This window comes from Dermacentor andersoni, chromosome 8, assembly GCF_023375885.2.
Source record: "Dermacentor andersoni chromosome 8, qqDerAnde1_hic_scaffold, whole genome shotgun sequence".
Classification (NCBI taxonomy): Eukaryota; Metazoa; Arthropoda; class Arachnida; order Ixodida; family Ixodidae; genus Dermacentor; species Dermacentor andersoni.
This window is the reverse complement of record NC_092821.1, coordinates 62,858,863-62,885,476: the sequence shown is the minus strand read 5'-3', so window position 1 is coordinate 62,885,476 and position 26,614 is coordinate 62,858,863. Positions and strand designations below refer to the sequence as shown.

The 26,614-nt window shown below is 42.1% G+C and overlaps 1 long non-coding RNA gene across 1 annotated transcript; it reads right to left on the bottom strand.

Annotated features, from left to right (window-relative positions):
* Positions 1–6,173: 6,173 nt before the first annotated feature.
* Positions 6,174–14,637, bottom strand: LOC140212880 (uncharacterized). Its single transcript, XR_011889854.1, has 6 exons — positions 13,903–14,637; positions 13,682–13,744; positions 13,517–13,573; positions 9,303–9,391; positions 7,732–7,938; positions 6,174–6,321 (listed from the first exon to the last, which is right to left on the bottom strand). It is a non-coding gene; the product is annotated as an uncharacterized lncRNA (long non-coding RNA).
* Positions 14,638–26,614: the final 11,977 nt, after the last annotated feature.

Here is a 26,614-nt window from a genome sequence, read left to right as displayed (position 1 = left end):
AGTGCCAGTTCCAAGTGTGAAACATCCATGCTGAAGTCGGGAAGCATGATAACATGATCTAAATATATGGCCTTTACTTAGTTCTCTTAGACTTAGTGGGCTACAGTAGTTCATTTGTGATGAATTTATGTTACTTCGTGCCGCTGTGTCGGCTTAAACTGCTGCCCATAGGGTAGCAGTTTTCATGTGACAAGCCTATTATATGCCGCTGCAACGCAGTTTACATGCTAATTATGATGAACATGCCCAAAATTTTCGGCATTCATTTTATGGTATTTTACTTCAGTGGGCCCTGACGAGCTTACAAAATGGAATTCCATGACAACTTTTTCGCAGTGTGGCAGCCTAATCCAGTTCTCTTAGTCTCACATTATGTGATCTGCACAGTGTACTTCTTGTGGGAGGGAGAGAGAGAAAGATAAAAAGAAAGGTGTTTAATAATAAATAATGAAAGGCAACCCCTATCGACCTTGTGATGAAGTGCCCATGTTACGTGAATTGTTTCACTCAACAGGTATAGGATCAAGCTGTCGTATATGGCATTCTGGTGGGTAGGGGTACCTCTTGGAAGGATAATCACTTACCGTAAGAATTGAGCTCTGTAGCCCAGCAAGGAAGGTCTTTTGCAGTAAGCAGAGGGCAGGGCAGTTTGATAGCAAATGCTGGGCGGGGGCTAGCTCATCCTTGTCGCAAGTGCCACAGGTTGTGTCTAGCGGCTTGTCAAAGTATTAAGCTCTGAATGGTAAGCTGAATCTACAGTTCTTGTAAAGGTTCAGCTTGCAAGCATTTCAGCGCAAGGGAAACATAACAGGCCTGTCAATGTGACCAATGGTTTGCAAGTGCTACTTGCTGCTTTACTGTGCATTGTGAGAAAAGAAATCTGCTCTGGGTCTATTGTGTCTTTTGACAATGCATCCAAAATCTACAGATGCAGTGTTGCAGCAATTTATATTCTGCGGTTAACTTCAGCATGCACGTCTACTTTTCTGATTAATATATATTGTCAATTCCCAACAGTAACAATATATTGGCACTTTCTGTGAATGAACATCAGCACCTTTAAATGCACCTAAGGTACTCTTACATGTTATTCTGTTCGCCCACTGCAAAGCACATGATTAGTGAGCCTGTTTCGCCCACTGCAAAGCACATGATTAGTGAGCCTGTTTCTCTACAGTATTTTTTATCATTGCATTGTAGCATTAAGTTCTAAAACAGTCCTGGAACATTCCTTGTTTACCTAAACTGAAAAGATAATGTTTTACCTGTTATATGTATTTTGAGTGTATGTAATGTTGAATAAACAGTGCTGACAAGATCAAACTTTCTGAAGAACTTATTCTTCGCCTAGTTGGTGTTTACTGAAAGACATCTATTTACCAAAACAATGACGTAGCATAGAAGGGAAGATCATGGCCTCAAGTCACCGATTTTGAAGCGCCCCATTCTGTTCTAAAATAGGTCCACTGTTTTATTTGCTAGGGCATGTTGCCGGGTTAGTTGGTTTGTATTCATAATGGACACGGAGCAGTGCGATATGACAGGGACGAAGATTAAGAAGTGACACAATAGCACTGTATATGCGTCTTCCTAATCTTGGTCCCTGTCGTATTGCACTTTCTGACAAAAGATGTGATAAATAGTTTCAAACTGCACAGAAGTAGAAGTGAGATTTCGGTGGAAATTAAAAGACCATAATGCATAGTGATCGAATCGAACACATTGTTTGTGGTTCATGTAGGAATTGCAAAGTTTAGGTCGCCAGGAAAAGTAGTGAGAAATAGGATTTTGTGACACTTTACAGTGAAACAGTGCTAGGGCCAGATTCTTACCATGCGACTTCTATAGTCAGCATATTATTTTAAGTGGTATTCCATATATTTTTTAGGAGTTTGTGTTTTATTCCATGCATACTGTGATATAAAAGAAATTCATGCTTAGAAGCTGTGCCGCCTATGTGGCAGCGAATGCAATGGTAAAACTGGCATCCCTCCTTGCGTAGACATGCGCATTATGCTGTTTTGCAGATTCTTATAAATGTAAGTTGTTAAGCGCAGTCAGGGTAAATTTCTTTGCTCCAGGTCGCTTAAGTTTTCGAGAGACGATGTGCTTCTGCATGGCAACATGCTGAACTGCGCGTCACTTGTCAAAGTACAGTTTACTGTAGCAAAAGCATCATTTCGCATTTGAAAATATAGCTTTTTTGGTAGAGAGTACATGGCTTGACTTGTATATGACCAAAGCATATGGACAGGAAACCATGAAGACACATTAATGTTACTATTGCAGAAATAGTTGAATAGTTGAACGAGCATGAACCGCATCAACATTGACTTGATAAACAGTATTATTTGTTATGGCTAAGGTCACTCTAGTCAGCTTCCGATAAATGCTGGTGTAAATTGCCATGGTATTTGCCTATCATTGTTTACAGCATAGGAAACAGACATGGTTGCGATTGCATATTGAAACATTCTGCTTAAGAATGTTCAATGTTCGTGTTACCTTCGTAGATTTGAAGAGCCTTGACCAGAAAAGCCAGAACTAATAATGCATTTGAAAAAATGGGTACGACAAAACTTGGTTGTTGGTATCTTTAGTGACAGCACCCTTGACTCCAGCACAATTTAGTTTTAATAAGCACAAGGCAACGCACCCTTTTGTAACAGTAGTCCTGATACAGGACACTACTGGTCATTTGTGATTAATTGGGAGACCTTTAGCATCTGCTCGGTCACCTCGTGTGTAGCAGTGTTGCAATTGTAGCTGTTCATTACACTACATTGAACAGCATTACGTATGTGCTGTGACTATACCCGAGTTGGTGCTGACCCCATTCGATGAAGTCAAAGATGTTGTGGGGTCGAAGTGTGTTTGTTGGGGCTTAGACCAAAAGGCATGCATGGACACGTTAACATACGTACCGCATAATACTGCTGAATGCCAAAAATCCGGAACATCATTCTACATAAAAAAATTAGAACTATGTGGTTCAGTTTTAATTTTCACCCATAAAAAAATGAAAAACAATTTTATTCATAACATAATTATGCTTAATATTCCAATTGTATCGCTTCCTGATTTATTCACAAGTGAATGAAAATTGAGCTTCATATTCCAGCATATAAAAATGCTAGCTGTAGGCTTTTCAGTTAATAGTTCTCAAATTGGCATTTGAAGCAGTGAAACTTGGTGTATCAAAAATTTGTTGCTTTTTCCCAGATACACTGTCAATTTTCATGCCCAGTATGTTGCTTGCTGCTACACACTGTCACCCATCACAGCACCAATCCTTAAAGTACTCCCACCATTGTCGTTTCCGACCCACTATCTGGCTGTAGCTATTTCCCAGCATAGCACACTGCAGCCCATCATCATTCACACTATACCCATCTACTGCCGATTCCTTCCCAGCATGCCTGCAATGGTGGGCATAGCCTCCCAGCATAGTAGAACGTTACCCACCATCCTTTACACTACACCCACCATACTGTTTGCTGCTTCCCAACATTGCCCACCATGGTGGGCACAGCCTCCCAGCATTGCCCACTATTTCCACCATGATTTCCATCATGCCCCTTATGATTTCCATTATACCCATTATTATTTCCAGTACCCACCATGCTAGATTTTCCGATAGGGAAGGAAATTATTATACTTGGGACCACCCGAATTCTCCACTAAATTGTTAGTCCAGTGAGATCATTTAGGCGGGTTTCCAATAGGCAAGCCGAAGAAAGCATGACTAGTAGAAACCGATGCCGCAATCTTCCTAATGGCGTACCTCACAAAAGCAACAACCCCTTATACAAAAATAAAAATTTACATTCCTAACAAAAAACATGCCGAAAGTCACAAGAATAATAATGTCACGTTGTAGGATGCCACGATAGTTCTATCACTTCTTCCCTGTAATTATGTTGCGCGCACTAAGCTGAAATGTTTTGTCAAGATTTGTTCAAACTATGTGTGCCAGTAAAACTTTATGTGGGCCTAGTTGCTACATAATTCTGAACTTAACGTTGCAGCGCAAACACCTAAAATGAACCAGAAAAGGAAGACACGACACACACTGGCGCTGTGTGTGTGTGTCGTGTCTTCCTTTTCTGGTTCGTTTTAGGTGTTTGCGTTGTAACGTTAATTTCAGAATTAGGTATCTGTGCCAGCACTGATGGCACTGGTAATATTCCATGTGAGAACACTTCAAGCGCACCGGTGCTCTTTTGGAAAGAGATTCGCGAAAGGGCCTACAAAAATCTATAGTGTTCCATTTCTCAGCCTAACCGTACGCCACCATGTGTACGTTTCTTAATATGTGGCACTGAATTGTCTGTCACCGAAGGAAAAGAGAACATTGAATATCATGGCGCTGGAGACAAAAGACGTACTTAGTGGCACCGGAACGCAGCTAGTGCCAAATACACAAAGCCTACACACAACACAACCTTCCTGCACACCTACAGCTATCTAAACCTTTATACGTCACAAAGCTCTTGACCGTGAGCTAATACGTCTCAGGGAGCTACTTGGCGTTCGGCGACGGAAAACCGGCTGAAAGTCCCGAAGTAACAATTTCTTTATTAATAATGGAATGGTACGTTTGACGGTGTATATTTGTTCCAATCAGTACATTTATTTGGCGTTTGTTGCTTCGCTGTGGAATTCTGTAGAGAGCAGAGCAGGCAGCCGGCACATCTGCTATTGTAGCACCCGATGACTATACACACAGTCTACTTGTTATTTGTGTGCGGTCCCATGTTGAGCCGTGTCGGGTTGCGACAGGGTATATATTTCTGAAACGGATGTCTGCAGGCGACGTCGCGGAAAACAGCTTCTGCGATAACACATGTAGCAGTGTGCGCTATGGGGCCGCAGGCAAACTTCCTGGTGTAGACAGAGAAGTGGGAAGAACGCTGGAAAAAAAAGGAGGAATAGAAAGGTGCGAGACTGAGGCAGATGCATTGATTGTGCGTGAGTACACAGACGCCACGCACCAGTTAGCGGCACTCCTACAAATACGTTGTTTTCGAAAAGCGACCAAGCGCCTTCAATGCCTTCTGGGCCGATCATTAGCGGGACGGCATTACAGTAGTGAATGTGCAGAAAGTGGGAATTATTAAAATTCCTGGTAGGAACAAATTAACTGCGCGGCTAAACTTACAATATCTGGGATACTTATGCTTCTCTGCCGCATTTATTTAAGAACCGTATAGCACAATTAAGGAGATGCACTGCCCGAGGAAATAAATGAGCTGGAAAGCCCATTGCTTATGCAGAAATGGCATGAGCCCCTGCAAGTTTATAAAAGCTGTTGACACAAGTTTCCTTTTCTACGTCGTATATGTGCTATTATCGCGGAAAACTTTCTGTGGCAATGAAGGGAGCGGTATGGTGATAGAGGTTAGGAGAAAAAAAATGCATAATTTATAAGACCAAATGTGTGATTTTAAACCACTGGATGATGAATTTACCTTACGTTTCCAGCTTTCTCTTCTTCGTTTGGTCGAATGCGAACTGTACGCGTGTGGCAGCTAAACTCAACGCACTGTTTCGGAAAACACATGTGTTTTATTTTACTACGAAAGACATCCCTATAGGAAAAACACACATGATGGGCATAGCGGAATCCAGCATCCATCATAATAGTCGAGTCATGTAGTGGGCAGCATGCTGGGTGGATGGTGGGCAGCGGGCATGATGGATGGATGGTGGGCCGGTCGCATGCTGGCTGGATGGTGGGCGGTTCGTATGGTGGTTGGATGGTGGGTGTGGAGGGTAGGTGGTGGGTGGTGGCAAGGACAGCAAATCATCTCTTAAACCGACGCGAACGGCACACTTTAGGCAGAGAAAACATTATGCCTGCTCGCGTCTGGACAGAATTAAATTTGAGCGTTGGGCTTGCACCACAAAATACGAGCTGCATAATTTCTGAACTACTTGTGCCCTGCTGTGAACTGGTTCAGTGGTTCAGGTGAATCGAACTGACCTATAATGTTGATGTTTGCCATGTATAATTTCAGAGCCAAAAAACATGAAAAGGCGCTTGCCCATGGAGAAAAAAAAAAACTTGCAAGTTAGGTCAAACATGTATGTTAGGCCTAACAGGCACTATAACACCATGCTTGAAATAAGTGGTGTAACACCGTTGCTTATGAATTAATTTTTATTGCATATCAGCATGTTTTGGTGCTTTGCGCGCCCTCTTGCCCTGCCGTGCTGCTTCAGTAAAGAAAGTGCGCAAGTACTTCCTCACAGCATTCACTCGATCCTCCTCAGGTGGCTGCGGTGCAGGGTGCAGGTCGATGTATTTTACCAGGCAGTCTGAAAAATATTGGTGAAGTGATCCTCAGTGGTATGCACTTAAACAACATGAGGGGAAAGAAAAAGTGTAGGGTTCAATGAAGTTTCATTTAAGTGAAGGACATGAATTGAGGACATTTAAGCGAAGGATATAGGCTGTACTGTACCTATGCTGCTTCTTTTGCACAATATGTCTACCTGCGCACAAAAGGTTGCCGAAGAAAAGTGCAGCTATCATATTCTGTGTAATGCTAGGTAATTTGAACTATAGTAGCTTCCTTTGATAGTCTATACCACTAGTCTCCAACTCATCTCTGGCCACGCAATGCATCCAGCCCACATAGCTTCGCTAGGCACCCGCCGTGGTTGCTCAGTGGCTATGGTGTTAGGCTGCTGAGCACGAGGCCGCGGGATCGAATCCCAACCATGGCGGCCGCATTTCGATGGGGGCGAAATGCGAAAACACCCGTGTACTTAGATTTAGGTGCACGTTAAAGAACCCCAGGTGGTCGAAATTTCCAGAGCCCCCCACAACGGCCTGCCCCATAATCAGAAAGTGGTTTTGGCATGTAAAACCCCATAATTTAATTAATTTTTAGCTTCGCTAAGCATGCGCGGCACTGTTTTCTCGTCTTTTGCATTAGACTGTACTACGAGGGAAATTTTTAGATTAATGTTACTGAAAAAAAGGTGCACATTAAATTCAAGCAAATATTGTAAAATTCATTGTAAACTGTTTTCGCTTCTTAATATGTCCACATGCAAGCCATAAATAGGGTATTTGGAAGAAGATATGTTCAATTCATTCACTGTGCCTTAAGTAACACCCAAAACAAATGCAGCAGCTATTGAACAACTCTGCGGGGGGTCACAGCATGCATGCTGATTATGATTACCTAAGTTTGCATTATCTAGCGAAGGCCAACTTCAGACAGAAATAATGCATTTGAGCCAATGGAAATGAATGAGCGCCAGCTGAAGCTTTCAGAACAGGATCGAATTAACCGGACTAGTTAACGAAAATATACTATATCATCATTCCAATAGGCAGCCAGCCAATGTCGAAACCCTATTTAAGTTTATACAGTTGTTCCACTAAGGTCAGTTTTCTATCACTGGAGTCAAGTGTATACGTTTTGGCTCTACAGACCTTCTTGAGTAGACCGATTGGTTAACTGATGAGAATGAACATAGCGAAAATAGCTGAGCTACAAGAAATACTGTAGTGGAGGGCTCCCGATTTTTATGACCACATTGGGTTCTTCAGGAATTCCTGAGGAAACCAATCTTCTTGAATTCTTCCCGTATTGGAAGTGAGTGGGAGTCAAGCTTGTACCTTCATGGTTAGCAGCATAACACCATAGCCACTGCAGGGCAATATGTGTAATAGTGTGCAAGAAATGTCTGCTGTAGGATATACTTGCTCTTTACCATCTCCGCCATCTCTGGTGCGGCCGGCAGCTTTGTTGCGTTTGTGGCCATACTGCGGCATGCCTCGCCTTTAAGGCTGCGTGTGTCAGCCTCAGAAGGTAGCCAAAAGTATTTGGCTAGCTCCAAACAACACTTAGCATCTGAGACATTCTTCATTACAAACAGCCATTTGTACAATGGCATGAAGATGTTTTCCCCAACTTTTACCTGCATAAAGATAGTGATGAAAAGTAGCAATTATTCTTTTGCTAAAATATAACCATTTATAAAGGTGGAGTCAAGTAGATATCCAACAAGACAAGAAAACGTTTCGCTGCCTAGTAGTGTAAAACAGTCATCAGCAAAATAATCTTGCACACACCATTGTAAGCAACAGCCTCAGGAATAATGCAAAGACGTGGGATCGTTCCCCGCCTGTGGCAATTTGTTTTTTCATTATTTTTATCATTTATTTCCTTCAATTAGTAGGTGCAAGTAATTTCCCCTATGTTTTCTTTGTTTGTTGGCTTCTCATGATATGATTAATAAAAATTGGGCCCCTCAGTTAAACCCCTTTCGTCTCGTTCTTACATAACGAGGGTCTCAAATCCGGCAACTTTGATGCCGTCATATAGCATGTGCGGGTTTATTGACCAGTTGCTTTCACCCAGAAAGTTTACGTACTCGTGACCCCTGCGGCAGAAAGGATGCTCCACATCCGCTGCCAAGGTTTGTGAGTGGTGGCGCTGGCCTACTATGGCGCGCGCTGTAGTAGCTCAATTGGTTAGAGCATTGCATGCATAATGCAAAGACGTGGGCAAGTTGTGGCAAGTTGTTTTTTCGTCCACTTTCATTGTCATTAATTTATCATTTCTTTAATTCACTTAGTAACTACAAGTAATTTCCCTTATGTTTTCCTTGGTGTCTTTGTTGGCTTCTAATGATATGATTAGTAAATATCGGGCTTCTCAGTTAACCCCGTTTCTTCTTAGCCTCAGGAGGAGGTACACTGCTATCAAAAAGAGAATATTTTGCTTTAAAAAGGCGATATCGCTCCCTGTATGCCATATATAGCACCTTTAAGATTTAAATTCTGCAGTTCCTTGATAATAATTACTAAAGCGACGCGGAATTCTAGCAGTCTGCTGTTTTTCTGCTGATAAATTGATCCTACAAATCATTATCAGCAGAAATATGATATCATAATGGGCAGATTCAAATGGCAGTGTCATTCGATAAAGCAGCAATCTTTAAATCTCTAGTGTACGCAAAAAAGAATGTGCCCCTACAATATTATTTGACCAATGTCTGATCACGTAACACAAGTTCACAGTACTGTGCACTGTGCCCACATGTAAGCAAGTGCATAAACAGCATGCTTTGGATTTTCCCCACTTTGAGGTTCACTAAATTTTCACTGGTGTGTATACAACACAGATCTCCCACAACTTATGAAAGATAATTAAACCAGACCAAATTACCGAAACGGCAAATACTGGACAATGTTTACCACATGCGGTTAATCCTTGGCAAAAAAAAGTTTAACTGTCCGCATTATAATTACAATCGCAATAAATCATAAGCAGTGTCACCTGGCCATTCACCTCTTCAAACAAGCCTGCTGGTGCCTGGCTTGCGCTCCTGAAGTGTGGGGGCTCTGTAAGTGCAGGCTGTTGTTTCTCTGCAAAATTTGTAGCATTACATCAAAATGAATAGTCGCCATTGTGCTTCTTGAGCTCAAGTGCAATGCTAGAGGACACTGTGTGGCAGCATCATGCCCTTAGAACCAAATACAGTTGAACCCACTCATTTCAAATTCATAGACTTATATTGTGAATATTGCAATAAAAGTACAACCTCCTTAAACCGTACCTGCCTAAACAGTAGTTTCATGTTAAACGTAGTAAAATCAAATCCCTGATTAAGCGACCATTTAGCACATTGCGTTTTGTATCCGCACGAACGGTACTAGCTTATTGCGTACGTATCGGCTAGTGCGTAGTGTTTCCACTTTTTGTCGTGAAATCACGGCAGAGCGTCTTCCTCCCTGGGCGGCCCGCTAGAACAACAAGTCTCAGAGATCAGAACAACGGCCTCCAAGCGCCTTGTGTATTTGCGCGTGAAACCACATCAACATAATTTCGGCATCGTGCAAGCTAGGACTCGCGTCATGCTGAAGCTCAGATAAAAAATACTGGGTGCTCAGCATAGAAGAAAAATTGAACATCGTGCTATCAAACGTGGCACGAAACCGGTGCTGGCACGCGACAATCATATACTGTTGACTACAGTGTGTGCTATTTGGAATGCAAAGAAGTTGCGAAAAGATGACGGCTACAAGGTTCAGCTTTTCGCCATTGTTGCTGAAGTGGCGCTTAACGATAGTGATGAAGACGACAGCATGAGCCATTCAGGTCTGCCAGTAGCAGAAGCTGCACATTATGTCAGCGTCATGAATTCAAAAGTTCGCCCGCGACTTCTGGAGCACTGTCATGCATGCATGGAGGATATGCAGCGCCAACGAGGAATCTGCCATGTGAGTGTTTCTCCAGAAAAGGGGGCTGGCTGAAAAAGTGGCTCGCAGCTTCAGCAAGTTTGAGGCTGCTGTCGTCGCTGCTAGGCCACGTCATCAAACGAAAATGAAAATAGCAGACTTTTGTCGTCCGAAGTGAATAAATACTGCAAGTTTTTGTCCTTTCATCGCACTCTCTCTGAGTTCCCTTTTTGACAGCGAAGTGCGCAATCTAATAGTATTCTCGTTAAGCAGTACTACCGTTTAGTACATACTTTTTCCATGCTCCGACCAACTATGGTTTAATGAGGTTTCAGTGTAAAAGCGAAGCCCGATTGTGGTATTAAGCTGAACTCCATTAGTCGGCAAATTTCATGTATTTCCCCTCTTGTTTATGTGTTTGTACGCATATTGTGCTTCATTTGAATGCAACTATATGCCTTAACTAGCTTTTCAACATCCCAGCATCCTCAAAGTTGTTGAGAGAGCGCTGCTAAGGTGTGACCGCCTGGATGCAAGCATTAAAATCGTACAGAACATAATGGGATGTTTCCAAGCTTAGTTGACAATGTTGTCGTAGTTTGCACAAGGCACTCAGAAGATGAAAACAGCTGTTACACAAGAAATGATACATGTCTTATACTTCATTGTAGCTAATTTTTCAGAGCAGCTGCCACATTTAGTTTGTGGGGTTAAGAGTATTTCTGTTGAAATAATGTGGCCCTCGCAAGCTCTATAAGCATGCGGCACTTCTGTTGCGGGTTCACGTAAAAGTACTGAAAACAACTGTGGATCCGATTTTTCCTCCTCTATCAGATAGATAATTTTTTTTTAATTTTCAGGTTTTACGTGCCAAGACCGCCATCTGATTATGAGGCACGCCATACTGACAGAGTCCGCATTAATCTGGACCATCTGGGGTACTTTAATGTGCACCTAAATAAAAGTACATGGGTGTTCTTGCATTTCACCCCAATCAAAATGCGGCCGCCGCAGCTAGGATTTGATCTCCTGACTTCGTTCTTAGCAGCATGGCAATATGGCCACTAAGCAAGCACGGCTGGTTGATCAGACAGCTGTCGACTCAGGCAAAAAATTTATGCATGGCATAATTTATTGAATAAGCTAAAGATCACCCTTTATACCCTTCTTTAAGATGACCCTTTCAAAATGTGTACCATGGAGTGCAGTTTCTTGTCAAAGAGGGTCTGCTTACAAAGCATATTTGCATGTCATAAAATTAAGAGACGGTGGTTCACATGTTCCTCAGTCAAGTCCAATGGTTGCAAGCTACAAAATGACCATCTATTTCAGAAAGCTTCAGTGCCGAATAAACCACTGTCCGCTGTCCCTCTGCGCTTCCCGGCTTTAAACAAGGAATGATGAGCTTGGTCCCCTATTGTTGATTCTGCCAAAATGCACAGAGCCTTTTATCCTTCGCACCTTTCTCTGCTATTATCCTGTTTGAAGGTTTTTACAAGGATGATCACAATTCAGCTGTTACTACTGCATCGGTGATACCTTGTGATCACACCCAATGTTAATTACACACAAAGGTCCCTTGTAAACGAACCCTTCGGCAAAACACTTCATGCGTTCTTTTAATTCATCGAATTAAAACATGTTATTTACGAATTGCACGTTTAAGGAACGGCATCCCACCCACTGATTACGAAGTCGGTGGCTACGACACACAAATTATGTGGCAGTTACCCTTTTAAGTATTCATGCAACTGTAGCAGAAGTAGCGGCAGAGAGTCGTCTAGAAGTTACACACTTCTGATCAAACAAGCAATGAAATGAAAGCCGCACAATTTCACAAGATGACGAAAGAGGCAAAAAGCTGAAGGTGTGGGGGAGAATGGCAAAACGTAAGTGCAGAAGTGCCAAACTTTAATTGATGGCTTTATTTTTATTCATTGATAGGCGTTACATAAGTGCCACCTGTTGCGTCGCCTGGTCAAGTAGCATAATTTAATTCTTTGCCACAAAAAGCACTAAGAAGTTTTTTAACCTTTATAATAGGAATAAAAACAGAACAACCAAAATGGGGTTGTCAATATATAAGATACTGTGCGCAGACTGCAATTATATCTACAATAGTGAAAGTGGAATTTTTTAGCAGTGCCTAAAGGAGCACATGAACAATGTGAAAAACAAAAGTCCCTTCCAGTGCACTCGCGGAAGACGCAGAATCCAAGCCACATGATTTCAACTGGAGCCAAGCCTCAGTCATCGCCCAAGAAAATAACTGGACGAAGCGATCGCATCTGCGATCCCTGACTATGCAAACAACCGCACATGTGCCTAATCGAAACGATGGCAATCTCCCGCCAACATGCGCAGTATGCCTGAAACAATTTTTGATGTGGATTTAAGCTGAAGGTTTTGTGCCTCTCAGCTCGATGAACAAGGCTTCCGTGTGGAAGCTGAAACGCATACGAATTTTTACACAACCCCATTTCGGTCGGCATTCTGTTTTTATTCCTATTTCAGCATTGCCATTTGTTGGGCGTGTCGGTAAACTGAAAGCATATTTAGCGCCAGCAAACAAGGACGGGAGGGAGACAACACCACAATGCGCTAACTTCAACAAATTGATTTTCAGGAAATACACCTATATAACCCATGCACTGTGGCGCCACCTCATCCAAATCCTAACCATCCAAAAAAGCCGTCTCCTTATCTAACAAGACGACTGAAGGAGCACTAACACACGTATCACTGTTCCGCTAGATAGCCTGAGCCTCAATAATCTCTCGCACGTCTTTATCTTTGTGCTTCGCAAGAACCCGGCAGGATCCATACCCCTGCGCACAGCCACATTCCTGACAGTGGGTTCCTGACGGTAACCGCATAATTCCTATTATGCGGTTACTTTCTGACTAGAGATTTCGTCGATCTTGATTTACTTTAACCTTGATTTCAAAAACCTTTGAAAACAGGTTTCTTTTGTTAAGTTTGTCAAAGAGTAAAAATAGATTAGACAGGCCCAGTGCATTTAGATTGGCCCATATCAGACTCGCCCAACATCTAGGATGTGCGATGTGTTGCAGTTATTGCGCATCCTATGCATTGTAACCTCCACGAATGCTATTTATTGCCTTACGATTTGCTGTTTTGTAGCTAAATTACACCCACATAATGTTATTGGTGATCCAGAACAATAGGATAGAACAAAGGCGATAGTATAACTGCAATTCTGCTTTGTCTAAGTACATTCACTAAACAAGAATGTGGCGTTAACTAATAGCATGCGCTTTGAAGACACAAAAAAGCACGCTCAACACTCACCAATGGATGCATAACAATGTCCCCCGATGGGGCCACCTTCCACTGGCGCATCAATGCCTGCACAAATAATGAAAGAGTCATCCAAATATGTGAAAAACAAAGATAGCAGTACTAATTATGTCATCCTTCCTTGCAACACTGAAAAAGAAAACAGCCAATACTCACCAGAAGATGCAGCACAATCCTGCTCACTACAGCAGTACTCGGGTATGTAAAAGGCATCAACGCCTGCATAAAAAATAGATATGCGAGTGAGCAATGTAACTTTTTTGTAGAAAATACAAAGCAAAAAGAAATACTGTTCACCATCTCCAAGTATAGTGGACTACAGCTCAACTAGATATAGCTATCCAAGAACATGCCAATAACAGAACACTTAAACATACCTGCATCATTTGCCCTCTCTGGCACTCTTTCTTTGGGTAGCCCAGTGCCTGTAATGACACAAAGCTCAATGGAGTGACTAGTATATTATGAAATTGGGATATTCGAGGGTAGAAAGAAAGCATTACTTGCATCCAAAGAGCAGGGCATTAAATACTCAGCGATGATTTGTCAGTCTAGCCTTTCTGCTGTGGCTCGAGCTACCTCTAAATAAGAAATTCTAAAAGAAAGAACACCATTACTATTCTACGATAACACAGCTCCCTATAACAATATACAGTGAACTCTCACTTGAGTGAACTTCGAGGGACAGAAGGAAATAGTTCACTTAAGTGAAAGTTCACTAAACTGAATATTCACTAGACCAACATAGGACATAGGACCAACATAGGCTCGTTCGAGGGATCGCAGCATGAAATGAAAAACACAGCACGTGGGTCGTTTGTGTGCACACGCGGAACCGACGAGACTGGAAAGAAAGAGACGACGACCATGCCACGACTAGCCGGTCAGAAAAAAAACACACACCACGTGGTTCTTGGTGTGACAGATCGCCGCTTTGCTCTGGCGGCGTTGTAAGCGCCAGTGATGTTACTTTGTTCATGGCTTCCGAAATTACATACTTGCTCATTTTGTGCGGCCGATCTCGGAGGCCATGCCTCGTTGCCATTCGTTTTCCGCGCCACCGCTTTGCCCCAGGGGCGCAGTATCGCCAGCGACGTTACATTGCCGCTGGAGTGGCGGTTTCATGAGGGCGGGCATTGGTTGCGCCTGCAGTGCAGAGCAGTGCAAGCGTTGGTCCTCTGAGCGGGTTCGTTAAACTGAAATATTGACTGTTCCGAAATTCGTTTAGGTGAAACATTTTTGCATATAATCTATAAGAAAACTGCCGGGGATTTTTAAAAAGTTCGTAATTCTGAAATATTCGATAAACCGACGTTCCTACAACTGAGAGTTTACTGTAATTCAAAGCTTTTCTGTCCCTTGACAAAGCCTTCATGGAGAGATAGCCATCAAATAGTTTAGCTGTTATTGTATAAACAGCCTCTTGGGACCATTCACGTAAATGTTACTGCACATGCAAGCATGAAAGAACTCTATATACCAGTTTATTCTAAAACAGTAATCTGGGCAAGTTGGTATGTATGCATTGTAGGAAACCAGTGCAAAGAGACAGAAACCATGTGATGAACACATGACATCTCACTGAACCTGCAACTAAAGGTGAGGTAGAAAAGATGAACTCCAAAAAGACCTGAGCACCATTCTACATTACAGAAAATCAAAACAACTTGATCACATTCATTTCTGGACACGGATAATAAATTGGTACAAAAGAAACCCTGAAACAATTTGCAGTAAAAATTATTTACTATTGAAGTTACTTGATTAGTGATTTATTTGCTAGACTGTCCAAACTGAAAACTCCCTCCAGCTTATCAGAAACACTAGTGTTGGCTCGACACTGAGTTTCCAGTACATAAGTCTTTAGGCAGCCAATTCAGTATTAAAAATAATACATTTGGCTTTTCAGGGTTAAATACATACATGCAAAATTACATGCTGAATCAAAAAAAGGGCTGACAGATGGAGTAGGGCACACGCGGTATAAAGGCTGTGAACAGTGATAAAATGCCTCAGAAAGGCTGGTGAACCATTCAATAGGAGGACCTATGTTCATCAAAGGTGCCCTCGTTATCTTCGGCAGGTTAGTCTTAACGGGTTAGTGGAGTGACATTAGGTGTGGTCGTTTTTGTTGGCCGCTGGCTGTAAAGGACGAGACCGAGAAGAAAATGACCACTGTCGTTTGATGTCTCTAGGCGTGGTTTCTAATACGAGGGGACAAAAGTGGGAGAGTAAAATTCATAGCCCCAAACTCCGTGTCGCCATCTTAAGTTTAAAAATTACCTGACACATTGCTGCTATGCAAGTCAAGTCATTCTTTCAACTCGTGTGTTTTTGTTACTCACACACTGACCGGCACTTCTATAACCACAAACGCATGCCACCTACGACACCTCTGAAGGCTCACTAACGTCTCACTCCCCCAGCACCCCACCGTCTTAAATCCTTTCATTTTTTTCTGCCGCCTTCCCACTTTCTTACTCTTGTCCCCTCATCTTAGAAACCATGCCTAGAGAGGTCAAATGACAGCGCCCATTTTCTTTTCAGTCTCTCCCTTCGCAGCCAGCCGCTACCGACTGCACATGACGTCACGCCATTACCCCGCTAAAACTTACCTGCCTAGGATGACGAGCTTAGAAACCATGCCTGGAGACGTCAAATGACAGCGCCCACCACTTTACCAGCTATACTACAAACTAACCCAAAGCGATTTTGGAAAACTATTAATCCTAATCAGCGGAATGAGATATCACTTATCAATAACTCCGGACTTCCGATCCCTGAGACTGAGGCTGCGGATCTTCTTAACATAACATTTAGTTCAGTTTTTACTAATGAATTACTTGATGGCTTGCCCGATCCACCATACTTCGCATATCCGCTCATGCAAAATATCACATTCGATCCCATCGGCATTGTCAAAGTAATTGAATCATTGAAGAACTCGTCATCTACAGCAGTAGACGGTATCAATGCCAAAGTTCTAAAAAAAATACTAAACATGTGTGTAGCCTGTTTTTATCACTCATATTCCAGGAATCACTTCACAGAGCTTCAATTCCACATGACTGGCAGGTGGGCAAGGTCATCCCAGTCTTCAAGAAAGGAAGCCGATCATCACCGAGTAACTACCGCCCTATTTCCATAACAAGTGTGTCTTGTAAAATAATGGAACATATTTTATATTCGCATATTGCTAACTTCCTAACATCCGTCAATTTTTTTCACCCAAGTCAACACGGTTTCCGCAAAAATTATTCCTGTGACACTCAACTTGCTCTTTTCTTGCACGACTTACATTTAAACCTAGATCGTAACTTCCCGACTAACACAATATTTCTTGATTTCGAAAATGCATTCGATAAGGTCAGAAATGGTCGTCTCTTAATAAAGTTATCGCGTCTTAACATTCATCCTTGTGCTCTAAGCTGGATTCGAGGGTTTTTAACTAACCGTGAGCAATTCGTCTACGCTAACTCACAGACTTCATCCTTAACACCCGTGCTTTCAGGCGTACCTCAAGGTACCGTACTTGGTCCCCATCTTTTCTTAATATACATAAATGACCTACCTTGTAATATTTCTTCTCATATCCGACTCTTCGCTGATGATTGTGTGGTTTACCGAGCAGTTACTAACCCCAGCGACCATTTGGCGTTACAAAATGACCTATCGCGCATACAAAACTGGTGTACCACTTGGCTCATGTCATTAAATGTAGCTAAAACCGTGTTAATGTCTATTCATCGTCGTCGTAATTACGATATCCCTAATTATAGCATCGATAACACGCAGATTGCAACAACGGATTCATTAAAATATCTTGGTGTGTACATCTCGCGTGACTTGGACCTGTCATGTTAACCACATAATAAACTCTGCTAATCGTACTCTAGGTTATCTACGCCGTAACCTTTTCCTCACTCCTCCCTCTATTAAACAACTTGCTTTTCTAACCTTTGTGCGGCCCAAGCTTGAGTATGCTGAAGCTATTTTTGACCCCCACCACAATAACCTTATTAAAGCCCTCGAGTCGGTTCAGAACCGCGCGACACTGTTTATCCTGTCAACTTATTCATACAATTCAAGTATCTCGGCACTAAAAGCCCAAATAAACCTACCCTCTCTAGCCTCACGCCGTAGAATAGCCCGTCTTAAGCTTTTTCATAAATTCTTTCATTCCTTGCGTTTTGACAACCCGTACTTAAAAAGAGCACATCGCATTGCCCGCACCAGTCACTCTAATACAGTATATCCCCCACAAGCCCATGCCGTTACTTTTCAGCAATCATTTTTTCTGCGTACAACACGAGACTGGAATGGCCTGCCCGCCGAAGTTGCCACTGTCATCGACCCACTTGCATTCAAGCGACTCATCGAAAATATCCCTTTGTAATTTGTAGTAACTATCTTTGTCACTAACTCCCCACTCCCTCATGTAATGTCTCAACAGAGACCTTTGAGGAAATGAATAAATAAATAAATAAATAAATAAATAAATAAATAAATAAATAAATAAATAAATAAATAAATAAATTCAGTCTCTCCCTTCGCAGCCAGCCGCTACCGACTGCACATGACGTCACGCCACTACCCCGCAAAAGCTTACCTGCCTAGGATGACGAGACCACCTTTGACGAACATACATCCTATCGAAACATTGGTCAGCCTTTCTGAGGCACTTTATCCCTCTTTACAACCTTTATACTACACGATCCATGCTGAGGAGTTTCGAAATTGCAGGCCAAGGTTAATCAGACAATAAAAGCAAGACATTATACAACCACCGCAGCTGGAATCTAACTGTTCAAGTCAGTGAGAGCTTCAATAAACGTATAAACATTCCTTCTCATGCATGTTTAACTAGGGCCTATTGGCACATTTATCTCCCATTTTTTCAATCTAGAAAGCCCCTATCCATCACGAGTGCCTTTGTTTTTCGAAGCAATCATTGTGTTCTGGAACGCACATCTGCCTGCAATTCTGACACTGTAGAAAGCCCCTATCCAACACAAGTGCCTTTATTTTCAACACAATCGCTGTTCTGGAACACATTTATTTCCTCAATTAACACAATCCTGTTATATTGGACTTCTCTTGCTTTGACATTCTGCGTATGCTTCTTCAGGCTTTCATTAATATGCTGTCCGCTTTGGCAAACATATACATTTCTACATATTAAGGCAAGTAAACAGATATCATGAATTCAATAAGAAACAAAAACTGACACCTGCAATATTACCTCCCCATGGACACATGGGGAGGTAATGTATGCATGGGGAGCTCGATCTATTCATCGAGCTGCTTTCGCCTTGGAAAAGATGCGGTGTAATTTAAGAGAAAGGAGCTTGAAGAAGTGGGGAGGCTGTTCTTTGTTATCCCGATGAACATAAAAAATGTTGAAGTAACTATATAAATAGACAAATAAACAAATTAAAGTTCACATAATCGTACAACTGGCGGCACAGCACCTTGCTGCGAAGTTTTCCACACACCAGCTGCCCACAAATGGCAGTTACCGTGAACTAGTCCACGCTGCAGCATATTAGCTCTACCCCACACAACTGCAAAATTTTCCTGTTGGTGAAAGAAATATGATCAAGTGATATTTTTGCTGCTGCAGCCATCTCACCGCCGTGCCGCACCGCCCCCAATGCATCACTCATGTTCCAAAGTACGGCTCATTCACCATTATAAGTTGGTTTAACTATACTCACGAAAAGAAAAAAAAAAGACAACTATATGCGTCAGTTTCAAGAAAACATTAGAATAGTATTTCAATCCTACACATTTTCATCACGAAACTGAATAAAAACCTGCCAATATCGTTTTCATTTTTTATAAGCTAATTAGCCTTACTGTAATCCAGGGTACTCATCTGTGTTGGGATGTTATTGAGCTGAACCCACCAAATCTGTTATCTTTATAGACAAAAAAAGCAAAGGGCCCATCCTCACCAATTTTGTCCAGCAGAGCACTTCTCAGCCTTTGATTCAAGGATGCTGCCTCCCGAAGTTCTTTTTATAGTCTTTTATTTTCTTGCTCTTTCTTTTCTGGTGCCTTTCTCAGTTGAGCAACCAATTCTTCTTGGAACTGTGGTTCCTCGTTTTCCTGAAACACCAAGAAAATTATTTATCCCAGAAAGATTAACACAATATTCAAGAAAGTGCCCAGTTAGGTTCAGCAAACAAACCGTCGAAGCAAATGAAGTGGCCACTTTTATAAATTATGTGAAGAAGTAATGTTGTGTTCAGCAGAATTGGCTTACATTCCATAGTTCAATTTTTAGAAATTGATTTTGCATAGTGTTCTAAATAAAAATTCCACTGAATCATTACATGCATAATGCTTTTGCTATAATAACACAGAGGCCATGGGAGAAATTTGAAGTGAACCACATTGAAAGTACATTTCTGCCATTGATTTCTGCACAATGGGACTGACATCGAAGGTTCCTGCCTAGATTGCTTTACAACAGCTTGCTGAATTTTGGGTGTATATCCCTTGCAGGTGCACATGAAGACGGTGCTAAAGAAACAATGGCGAAGAAAAAATAATATAACATATGTCACATACATTTTTAAAATATTCTGATTGCACATGTGCCGACTCTTTGAATAATGTGCGCATTGCATCCGTAAATGGAGTTGTGAATCGGATGTCTTAAAGCTTGCTCTCAGTGCGAGTATGTCATGATGCACGTTTACTAATTACGTTGTTTCCGGCTTGTTTTGCATCAGACGTGTTTTCCAAGTATGCTGGACAAAAAATAGGTCTTGTAATTTATAGAAACTTGTATTTCCAAATGTTACCTAAGGTTTCTGAAATTATATATAAATAAGAAAACCAGTAATTAGGAACATGGCTGAATAATCATGAACAATATTCCTGAGGCAAAACAAATGATACCTCTTGAAGCAAAACCAACCATTACTTATATCTGTTTAAAAAAGAGTTTTTTAAACCATGCTGCATGTCCCCTTAGACATACTGTGCTAACCGGATTGGACCCTCTTGCTGCTGAGTGCCAACAAAGTGATCCCAACAGGTAGAAACCTGTGATTCTGCTCCATTTTCTGATTGAGCACTTATGCTCTCGTGTAAAATACTGGGAGCTTCCAGTCTCTTCCTTTTTGATACCCTGTTTGTGGGCTGCTCCTGCAACTTGATGGTGGAATATTTGGGTAATCCCGGGTAAGGCTCACCAAATAGTAATAAACAGTTGCAATTTATTACGCTTTTAATGCCACTGATTGAACCCCTGATTTTGAAATGCATCCTACAAACTCTCATTAAAAGATTAAAGAATCACAAACCATATGTAAAGGTGAAGTGCAGTGTTTGTGCACTAAGCTATGTCAAGGTTTGGTGATGCATAATGTCATCATCATCATCAGCCTATTCATGCCTACTGCAGGACGAAGGCCTCTCCCTACGATCTCCAATTACCCCTGTCCTGCGCCAACCGATTCCAAGCAGCATCCGCAAATTTCCCAATTTCGTCGCACGACCTAGTCTTCTGCCGTCCTCTACGGCGCTTCCCTTCTCTTGGTACCCTTTCTGTTACCCTAATGGTCCAACGATTATCTAGTCTACGCATTTCATGAGCTGCCCAGCGACATTTTTTTTCTCTTAATGTCTATTTGAATATTGTCTATACCCATTTGTTCTCTGATCCATACTGCTCTCTTTCTGTCTATTAAGGTTATGCCAAGCATTTATCATTCCATCGCTATTCGCGCGGTCCTTAACTTGTTCTCAAGCTTCTTTGTCAGTCTCGAAGTCTCTGCGCCGTATGTCATCACCAGTAAAATAAACTGATTGTATACTTTCCTTTTCAATGAAAACGGTAAGCTCCCATTCAGGAGCTCAGGATGTCTGCCGTATGCGATCCAATCCATTTTTATTCTTCTGTGAATTTCCTTCTCATGGTCCAGGTTCCCTGTGTTTAGTTGACCTAGGTATACGTACTCCTCCACAGACTCTAGAGGTTGACTTGCGATCCTGAACTCTTGTTCTCTTGCCAGGTTATTTATCATTCTTTGCCTTCTGGATATTAATCTTCAGCCCCACTCTTACACTCGCCCTGTTAAGGTCCTCAATCATTTGTTGTAACTCGTGTGCATTGTTGCTGAATAGAACAATGTCATCGGCAAACCGAAGGTTGTTGAGGTATTCGCCGTCTATCTTTACTCCTAAGCCTTCCCAGTTTATTAGCTTGAATACTTCTAAGCACGCAGTGAATAGCATTGGAGAGATTGTTTCTCCTTGTCTGACCCCTTTCTTTATCGGTATCTTTCTACTTTTCTTCTGTAGAATGAAGGTGGCTGTGGAGTCTCTGTAGATATGTTCCAGGGTATTTACCTAAGCGGTCTGTACTCCTTGATTACGCAATTCCTCTATAACTGCTGGTATCTACTGAATCAAATGCCTTTTCGTAATCTATGAAAGCCATAAAGAGAGGTTTATTGTACGCTGCAGATTTCTCGATAATCTGGTTAATAACATGTATTTGATCAATTGTAGAGTAACCTTTCCTGAAGCCAGCCTGCTCCCTTGGTTGATTAAAGTTCAGTGTTGTCGTTATTCTACTGGAGATGATTTGGTAAATATTTTATATAATACTGGGATTAAGCTAATGGGTGCGTAATTTTTCAATTCTTTAGCGTCTCCATTTTTGTGAATTAGCATAATATTTGCATTATTTCAGTTTTCTGGGACTCGAAGTCGATAGACACTTCGTACAGAGAGTCGCCAGTTTTACAAGCATTCTGTCCCCTCCATCTACGATGTAATCGACTGTTATTCCATCTGTTCCTGCTGCTCTTCGCCGTTTCATGTCCTGCAAGGCCCTTCTCACCTCATCGCTAGCTATAGGAGGAGTTTCTGCATCCTGTTCATTACTGTTTCCATTGAAGGTATCGTGAATCCTCTGGGTACTGTACAGGTCAGTATAGAATTCTTCCGCTGCTTTTACATACCTTCGAGATTGCTGATGATATTACCCTGCTTATCTTTCAGTTCATACATCTTGGTTTGTCCTATGCCAAGTTTTCTTCTCACCAATTTCAGGCTGCGTGCATTTTTATGGCTTCTTCAGTCTTTATCACGTTATAGTTTCGAATATCACTTATTTTCGCCGTGTTGATCAGTTTTGACAGTTCTGCGAATTCTATCTTATCTCTTGAGTTGGACAGTTTCATTCTTTGTCGTTTCTTTATTAGGTCTTTTGTTACCTGGGGGAGCTTGCCAACTGGTTGCCTTGGTGCCGTGCTTCCCACTTCAATTGCTGCTTCTGAAGCCAGCCTCATTACGGTTTCATTCATGACCTCTTTGTCATCATCTCTCTATTCTAAGCCTACATACTTGTTTGCAAGGAGCAGCCTATATTTGTCTGCTTTTACGCTTACTGCCTCTAACTTGACCTGTTTTTTTTTTACCACTTTTACTCGTTCTCTGTTTAAATTGAGGTGGATACTGGCCCTCACTAGCCTATGATCAGTACATTTTACCCTACCTATTACTTCTACATCCTGCACTATGCTGGGATCGACAGAAAGTATCAAATCAATTTCCTTTCTTGTTTCACCATTAGGGCTCTGCCAGGTCCATTTTCTGCTGCTATGTTTTCTGAAAAATGTGTTCATTATTCTCAGCTTATTCCTTTCTGCAAATTCTGCCAGTATCTCACCTCTAGCGTTTCTAGAATCGACACCACAGTTGCCAATTGCCTGTTCATCCGCCTGCTTTTTCTCCACTTATGCATTGAAGTCCCCTTTTACTACTGTATACTGCGTTTGCGCTTTTCTCATCGCTAATTCAACATCTTTATAAAACTGATCTACTTCCTAATCGTCGTACCTGGATGTTGGAGCTTATATCCGTACTACCTTTAATCTATACCTTTTACTGAGTTTGATTACGACTACTGCTACCCTCTCGTTGATGCTGTAGAATTCGTCAATGTTGCCCGCTATGTCTTTATGAATTAGGAATCCTACCCCGTATCGCTTCTTATCCGGGAGACCTCTATAGCAGAAAACATGGCCGTTATTCAGCAATGTGTAAGCCTCACCTACTCTTCGAATCTCACTAAGGCCGATAATATCCCAAACAATGTCCGATAGTTCTTCGAGGAGTCCTGCAAAGCTTGCCTCACTCGAGAGGGTTCGGTTGTTAAACGTTGCAAGGGTCAGTTTCCTTGGCGGCTTGTCCGGACCCAGGTATTCTTAGCACCCTCTGCTGCGGTGCAAGTCTTACAGCCACCGTGGTCAGGTGCTACGCACCCACTGGGAACTGAGGGCCATTTCGATGCAGAATGTGAAACACGCTTCTTGAAGTTGTTCAAAACTGCTGCTGGAACTACAAACATGCAATACAACTTGTACGTGCTTTAAAGTTTGAAGAACAGCTCAAGGGCAGCAGAGGGGACATATGAGAGAACAGAGCGCTTACTTCAAACAGTTTCTTTTCTTTTCAGAAAATATAGCAAGCTTTATAGCCACACATTAGCACACCAACCACACACAGAACACCGCAACAATGCCACACAAAATTCAGTGTGGCATCGATAGCCCGAGGTATCTGACCTCCTTGTCCAAACACATAATTTTTGCCGCTTCGATTATTTCACGCGTGACACGATCACTGTGTTTTGCAATGATGCTACATATTTTGTATCTTGGCTTACATACACACATGCAGCAGTTGACAGAAAGCTGACCCTGTTTAGCACGGTCAACATGGTACATGTGCTGTTTGAGTCTTTCATTAAGTCAGCGGCCCGTCTGTTCTATATAATATTTACCACAGAAAAGGGGGATCCAATACACCACGTTGTATATGCAATGAATGAATTTATTCTTGTGTGATAAGGCAACCTCTTTTGGGCCGAGATGCTGGCACGGTTATTTTGCACAGGTTGCCTTATTTTTAAGGGGGAAGAGAAGACAACTCTGACGTTAACACACTGAGCGACCTTTTTTAAACTTCGGCAGGATATCGATCTCTCGTACAAGTCTCTGTTGCTGAAGGCCTGCTGCGCAGCTATTCATCCGTGGTGAATGGAAATTCAGATGGAGCAACTCGGGATAGACAAAAATTGTGGTAATCCTATACATGCATAGAATCCCGCACAATTTAAAAAAGGTAGCTGAGTGTGTTAACGTCAAAGTTGTCTTCTCTGCGCCAGAAAAATTAGGCAACCTGTGCAATATAACCATCGCAGCATCTCGGCCCAAACGAGGTTGCCTTATCACACACAAGAATAAAGTCATTCATTTCACAAACAACGTAGCGTATTGGATCCCCCTTTCCTGTGGTCTATATTACATCGGAAAAACGGGCCGCTGCGGTAATGAAAGACTGAAAGTGTACATGTACAATGTTGAGCGTGGTAAACACGGTTGACTTTCTGCCAACGTCTGCATGTGTGGATGTAAGCAAAGATACAGAAAATGTAGCATCATTTCAAAACACAGTGATCTTGTCACGCGTGAAATAATCGAAGCAGGAAAAATTCTATGTTAAAAAGATGAGTGCATCAGCACTCATCATCTGCACTCTGTTGCACTAATTGACAAGGTCAGACACCTAGGGCTGTAGATGCCATGTTGAATTCTGTATGGCTTTCTCACGGTGTTCTGCACATGGTTGGTGTACTAATGTGTGGCTATAAAACTTGCTATGCTTTCTGAAAAGAAAAGAAACTGTTGGAAGTAAGCGCTTTGTTCTCTCGTCTGTTTTTCAAACTTTAAACCTTCCTTTCTGTAGCTGTAAGGAAAGAGCATCCTCTTGTGATAACACGAGACTTTTCACATAAAAAATGTATTCTAGTAAGCAGTCTGATAAATGCATTCACACAGGCTATTCACAATGCAATGTAATTTACAATGTGTTGATCCCATATGTAACATGTAAATTCACTGAAATTACCTCCGACAAGTATTCCAAGTATATTTATCACATGAAGACTCTTAGTGCTAATAAAACGAAACCTGCCTTTTGACTGTCACATGCACCGTATTAAAGCTTACAGTACCAGGTAGCCTTCTGTGAAGCTTGCAAAAAGTGGTGCATCTCATTCTATTCCCGTTTCCACCGTCTCACGCAGCATTCCGCAATGAAGTCTAGTCCTTCCGGATGTGCAAAGAACGTCATTGCCTTGCCACATGTGCGCTGAGCTGCATAACAGGCTTCTATTCTGTTATTTCAATGAAACTTCCATGGTGGTGTGATTAGAATACGTGGCTCACAAATGAACAGCCATCCAGTCGAAAGCTGCCACAGATAAATATATTTTGGTCATAATAATGTTCACATTACACACCAATGCGAGAACGCTTGAGTGATTGGTGTAATGAGCACTGCCGTCGCAAAAAGTCCGCCTGCCCCCGGACAGGCCGCCATTGGAATATGAACCTGGCAACGTTTAACGCAAGAACATTATCTAGTGAGGCGAGTCTAGCAGTGCTATTGGAAGAATTAGAGGGCAGTAAATGGGATATAATAGGGCTCAGTGAAGTTAGGAGGCCAAAAGAAGCATATACAGTGTTAAGAAGCGGGCACGTCCTGTGCTACCGGGGCTTAGCGGAGAGACGAGAACTAGGAGTCGGATTCCTGATTAATAAGAGTATAGCTGGTAACATACAGGAATTCTATAGCATTAACGAGAGGGTGGCATGTCTTGTTGTGAAACTTAATAAGAGGTACAAAATGAAGGTTGTACAGGTCTACACCCCTACATCCAGTCATGATGACCAGGAAGTCGAAAGCTTCTATGAAGACGTGGAATCGGCGATGGGTAGAGTGAAAACAAAATACACTATACTGATGGGCGATTTCAATGCCAAGGTAGGCAAGAAGCATGCTGGAGACAAGGCAGTGGGGGAATATGGCATAGGCACTAGGAATAGCAGGGGAGAGTTATTAGTAGAGTTTGCAGAACAGAATAATATGCGGATAATGAATACCTTCTTCCGCAAGCGGTATAGCCGAAAGTGGACATGGAGGAGCCCGAACGGCGAGACTAGAAATGAAATAGATTTCATACTCTGCGCTAACCCTGGCATCATACAAGATGTGGACGTG